This window comes from Alnus glutinosa, chromosome 6 (genome assembly GCF_958979055.1).
Source record: "Alnus glutinosa chromosome 6, dhAlnGlut1.1, whole genome shotgun sequence".
Lineage (NCBI taxonomy): Eukaryota > Viridiplantae > Streptophyta > Magnoliopsida > Fagales > Betulaceae > Alnus > Alnus glutinosa.
Window position 1 is genome coordinate 7,880,952 of NC_084891.1, and position 6,549 is coordinate 7,887,500.

A 6,549-nucleotide genomic window follows, 5' to 3' on the forward strand; every position below is an offset into this window, starting at 1 on the left:
AAATCCTTGTAGATATTATTCTCTCAATAAAAAATAAAAATAAAAAAAAGATTGTCATGTCAAAATTAGATAGAGATATGATATTTTGCCACCTCAAGACACAATTTTTGACCACCTTACCGATGTGTCAAGGTAATCCCCTAGTTAGCTTTGAGTAATGATTCACTACCACCTAAATATACAACTTTTCACCATCTTGCATATGTGGCAAGATGGTCCCTCACCTTAATTTATTTTTCAAAATTCAAAAAATTCAAAAAGTAGTAGGGGACCACCTTGCCATATAGGCAAGGTGGTGAAAAGTTGTATTTTTAGATGGCAGTGAATCATTATTCGTTAGCTTTATGGTTTTCTTCTTAAAAAAAAAAAAAGTTGACACATGGACAAAGATGGTCAGAAATTGTGTCTTGAGGTGGTAATGTATCATATCTCAATTAGATAATAGAAAAACTACTCCGCACCCCATCACTGCCCTTAGAGAAGAAAAGACCTAGAGGATGAAAATGAAGCCTCATAAGGATAGAGGAAACGAGAATGGTTCAATCTTTCTCTCTCTAGCTAGAACGCTTGTGTCTCAACCAAAGGACTAGGAGGACTACAAATTAAGGTAGTTAATGATCAGAAGAATCCTGATGAAGGTACGTATTTGTACCAAACGGTCCAAACCAGCTTATTTTTGTTCTGCCGAATACCGTTTTGAGGAGAAGAGTTCCATCAGTTCGCAAGAATCATTTCATCAAAAAGAGCTTTGGGATCTGTTTTTTTATTGATGGACATTGAGGTGTAAACAAGCCAAGCTACTCGTAAGCTCACTCAAGATCGATTCGAATAAACTCGACTCGTACTCGAATCGATTATTAAATGAGTTATCCGTGAACACGAAATTAAGCTCGATTATTAAACGATAGAAAATCTTATAAACTCGGCTCGACTCGATTAATGCTCGTAAACCTGCTCGTATAAGGATCGACTCGTGTATATATAATAAAAATAAGTCATATATTAATTTGTTAATATATAACTTATTTTTATAATATAGTATATTAATAAACAATATACTAAGGATTTGATAATGTTTTTAATGATTTACGCACATTAATTTGTGTTATTATCAAACTTCCATTGACATTTTTGCCAAGGAACTTGTGTATAACTTAATTTTTTTTTAGTGTTTACAAGTTTTTATTTCAAATTATTTGAAGTTGCAGATTAAGGCAAACATTTGATCACTATTCTTGAAGTTGTTGGTTTAACCTTGTTTTAAAATTAAACAAGGTTGTCTTGTTGAAGAAGGTGTTGAGCCGATGTAGTCTTCTTCTTCCTTTGGTTGAACCAAAAAAATATTCAGGCTCATGCCGAGCTCGAGCTTGATACCAAAACAAACAAGCTAATCCTAAACAACCAATACCACTCAGGATCGGCTCATTTACACCCCTGATAGACAAATACAACATGTTTATTTCGTAAATGTTATATGTATATAACAGCCACCACATTTTTTATTAAAAATCTTCAAGCATGAATTAGAAAAACAAGAAAAATAAAATAAAAAAATAAAGAAGAAGAAGAAGAAGAAGAAAAGAAAAACAGTTTATACCATAACTATATATGTTTTAAAAAATTAGAAGAAAATGTTCTTAAAAATGTAAATGAGAATTGTATTATAAGGGTGTTTTAAAAAAGAAAAATGTTATTTCATATTCTGCGGTACATCTCTTATCTATCTCAATTCATCTTTTTTAAAAATCAAATAATCAAATCTGTAAGTCCTACGAATCCAATAGTTGCTTTGAACAAAAGATGGATGAGAGATGTACTACATAATATGATTCACCAACGTTAGGAGTGTAAATTCAGACAGATGTTTTACCACTATTAGCAAAAATCGCTATCTGCATATGCGGATAGCAGTTTTAGGGTATACGGATGCGGTTATCCACGTGCCCTTTATAGATAATATATATTATATTTAATAAACTGACCAAAACGACATCATTTTGGTGTTTAATACTAAAATGACGTCATTTTGGATTAAGTATAGATTTACATTAGTTTGGTCGGCTGTGTTGCTTTCACATGTAACGTACACTTTAGCGAAAAAAACAAAAGTAATGTGAAATCAATATACTTTCAAAAGATTAGAACTTTAAAAAATAAAATATAAAACAAACCCAAAACACTAAAAATCAACCTAAATTATTTTTAAAATGGTTTAAAATATGTCCTAACAGATACTTAAAGAAGACCCAAAAGACTAAAATAGGACTATTACTTAATATGCGGATAGTAGTTAGTAAAATTATGTTGCGGATGCGGATATCTCAAAGCAATATCTGCATTTTGCGATTGCAGATATTGTACAAAATCGCATCCTCATGTACAGTTCTAACCAACGTACATTATACCAAACAAAGCAATACATATTCAATATTTTATTCAAATATTATAACCAAACTAAAAAAATATGAATACCTATTTAATTAAAATAATCATTATACATACCAAACACGCCTTTAAGCTTTTAATTTTCATTTTTACTTACGACCGTACCCTATATGGTATTATTTATTTTTTATTGTTTTATATAGATCTATATGGTATTATTAATGCAGTAAAATTTAACCACCTCGTTGAATATGAATAGACATGGTCCCTCCATGCTTAGAATAACAAAATATTAATTCGCACCTAAAAAAAAAACAAAAAATAAAATATTAATTCGACAAGACATGTACGAGAATAGGCCTTGAAAAAAAAAAAAAAAAAAAAAAAAAAAAGAAAAAAAAAAAGCTGCACAAAAAAGGACCACCTAGCTATTAATTGTACAATTCACATCCGGACAAGAGTGGACTACCTAATTCAAATTGAACAGGTTTTATAGACATCCTTGGCCCATTTGAAAGCCTCTTATCCTGCCTTACTTTCTTTTTTTTCTTTTTTTTAACGATTGAAAAATAAAATTGATGTGATATAAAGTTGAAATAATTTATATAAAAAAGTGAAAAAATATATATATATATATATATATATATATATTGTAATGAATTTTTTATTTAAAAAGTAATAAAAAAGTGTTGATGTCATATAAAAAGTGAAAAAAGTTAAAAATGTTTTGAAATTCATGTTTTTTTGGAAGAAGTGAAGGTAAGGGGAAAGTAGTTTTCAAACGGGACCAAAATCAATAGAGAGACAGACAGATAGAAAAGACTATGCAATCATGTGCGATACTTGAATTCATCGAACTCACATGACCTAGCTCCTACAAACATATAATTTTTTTTTTAAAATAATAATAATAATAATAATATTATATAAATAAATTGTAGTTATTGATAGTCAATATACACCGTTTGGTGAGCAACTGGCCATTATAGAAGGCAACTGTTAGGTGACAAATTTTATATTTCAACTGGAGTCCCCAGTCCACTCCATTGTCTCCATGCATCTGTCAAAAGAAAAAAACAAACGGAGATCCGCATCATAAATCATAGAGGAAATATTTCACCGACCAGATCTTTTTTATGTGTCTATAATTAATGAAACTTTTCTATCAAGATGGACCATGCATGGTCTAACCCAGTACACTTTAAGAAAAAAAAAAAAAAACAAATAACTATTCATTTGACATGTGCAATGTAATAGGCCAGGACAGTATGTACAAATAATTCATCCTGCTTAATTATTTGAATAGAAGGAGCAAGGGGGAGAGGACTAGGGTCCAATCCAAGCCATATTCTTCTTCTTCTTAAAGTTAATCACATTGTAATGTACGTGTTATTTTAAGCAGGTTATATATAGAGACTAGAGTTAATTACTTTAACTGCTAACATGTGACTATTAAACCCTCACAAAACTTATTAATGCTTTATTGCTAGGATGTAGGTAATGTGATAATTACGTGAAAGCAAGTGTCCAAAGAATTGATTTTTTTCAAGCACCATGAACTGACAACTCACATGATATGATTCCCTAAACTATCAAATTGATATGATATAAACACTTCGTTAGGAGAGTCTATCTTCTTGGATGGAAAACTGACCAATCTAACCTAATCTTACCTATTTTACCCATGTTCCCATCGTGTGATATACCAAGATTGTCCTTCTAGAATTCAGAGGTGTGTTGTAGTATAAAATGGAATTAAAAATACAAAACTAACCTTAATTGTGCAATTAAAGAACGCAAAGGCCCATGATACTCCATTTCCAATTACAAATACACCCTGTGAAACACTACTTGGTTTTAAAAATTAATGCCTTAGTCATTTTTTCCGCCTAATCTGAAGCACGCTCGAAAGTAGTCACTCTCGAAGGTTCCATAGTACACATTGAAAGTCAATCGAGCAAAACTAAACCACGTGATTCAGTTTTTTGGTACTCCTAAGGTAAGAATACTACCATTAATTTTAGTTTCTCGTCAATATTTAACAATACCCGGTCAAAAAAGATGACTAATATGAAAATTAGGGTTTTATGTTAAAAGAGATTTGTGATGATTTCAACTCATTTATTCAATTGTTATTGGTTGGTTGTATGATTTTAATGAAAAACCCTTTGAAAATGGAAAATTTTTTGTTTGTCTAAAGTAGTGGTTAGTTGGTCCCATGTGCGTAATGGTCCCCCATTTTCTGCGATTAGTGAACAACGTGCAAATGTTGTAGATTTTTCTAAAAACATGAGGTCAAAAATTAATGCAGTGGTCCCCCACCTCCTGTCAATACAAACCTACACATAAGTTAGCATAGGAGTCTTTCTTTTTCAAATTGGTTGTCTCTGGGAAGGCTTTACCGTTTGTGGACAATCATTTTTGACACGTGCAATATAATAGTACAGTACAAATAATTCATCCTACTTATTTGAATAGACGGAGCCAAGGGGAGAGGACCATTGATGTTGATTGATTTTTATTTTTATTTTTATTTTTCAAGCACATTATGTTAATTGTCACTGCAATGGTTTTGTTATTTTTCCTTTTACTTGGTCAGATTTTTTTTTTTTTTTTTTTATTACAGAATGAAACAAAGAATTGATTTTTTGTTCAATTATTTGTTAAAAAAAAAAAAAAAAAAACCTCAAATCGTTAAATTAGACGGAAAACCTTAAACATGACACGCACATGATCGTTTTTAACGTGAAATCATGAAAATATTATTAGGTTACAAACTAAATTTATTTAAATACAATAAGGATTAAAAAAAATATCCAAAAAAGAAATAATAAATTAAATTTAAATTTAAAAAAAAAAATAGAAAACAAAAAAAAAATGGGAGTGGGGGATATACTTTATCCCCCCAATCTACAACCATATTTTTATTTACGACACCAAATTTTAAAAAAGTGACATTAAGGCCCCTCATACTACTATTGCATATCAAATTAAACAATTTTGCATGAATTTTTCCTTCCAAAATACCCGTAAAGTTATTAAAAAATAAATAATCATTTGGGGAAGAAAAAAAAATTAAGGGGGCTAGCAATTTGAAATGATCCACCTTCTTTTGATATTTTTAATTTTTTTTAATTATTTTCAAATGGTTATTTTTTAATAACTTTAAGGGCGTTTTTAGAAGAAAAATGCAAAAGTGTTTAAATTGTCACTCAATGGTAGTATGCGGGACCCCGATGTTACTTTTTAAAGTTTTGAGAAGCAAATGAAAATGTTGTGATAGTTTAGGGGTTAAAAGAATATTTTTCCAAAAACAAAATGGGATTTAAACACTCCAACCACATCCAATAACTAAGGGTTGTGGCCCGACCACCCCCAAACACTTTCGGCCACCCCCATATGATTTTGCCTTGATAGAAGATAGATGATAGCGAATCCACACAAACAAAAAAAAAAAAAAAAAAAAAAAAAAAAAAAAAAAAAAAAAACAAACAAAAAACAAAACAAAACAAAAAAAAAAAAAAAAAAAAAAAAAAAAAAAAAAAAGATTAATACAGTTAAGCCATCTAAACTACCAGTCAATTTCAAAAGAAGCCCACAAACTGACAAATGTGAGACTTTGATACATCAAACTACCATTTTGTGACAAATAGACTACACTGTTAGCCTTGACCGTTATGTTGGATGAAAAAGTACTTATATAACGATTTTGACAAAAAAAATTAAAAATTTCCTAAAATACCCATTTTTTCTAAGAAAAGAAAATTGAAAATTAATAAAATTAAAACAAAAATCTATTAATAACAAATACTAGAAAAAAAAAACAAAACAAAACAAAAAAACACAAAAAACAAAAACAAAAAACACAAACAAACAAACAGTGTAAGGTGGTTGAACCACCCTTATGGGATGGTCGCAAGCCACACCTAATGGGTTGGGGCCTTAGGGGTGGTTGCGAGCCACCCCCAATCCATTAAGGATGGTAGCGGGCCACCCCATGGGGGTTGGGGGTGGCTAAGCCACCTCTTCCCTTTGGGTCATGGGGTGGTTCCGACACCCTACATTTTCTTTTTTAAAAAATTATTATTATTAATTATTTTTTATATTAATTTTTTTAAGGTTTTTTTTTTAATGATTAATAATTATAAAGAGTAAATTTGGTTT

General features: G+C 30.2%; 1 long non-coding RNA gene across 1 annotated transcript in view; it reads right to left on the reverse strand.

Moving 5' to 3' along the window:
- Positions 1-3,293: 3,293 nt before the first annotated feature.
- Positions 3,294-6,549, reverse strand: part of LOC133871749 (uncharacterized) — a 7,516-nt gene continuing 4,260 nt past the window's right edge. The window contains exon 2 of the long non-coding RNA XR_009900868.1: positions 3,294-3,445. This is a non-coding gene — a long non-coding RNA (uncharacterized LOC133871749). The remainder of the gene's footprint in view (positions 3,446-6,549) is intronic.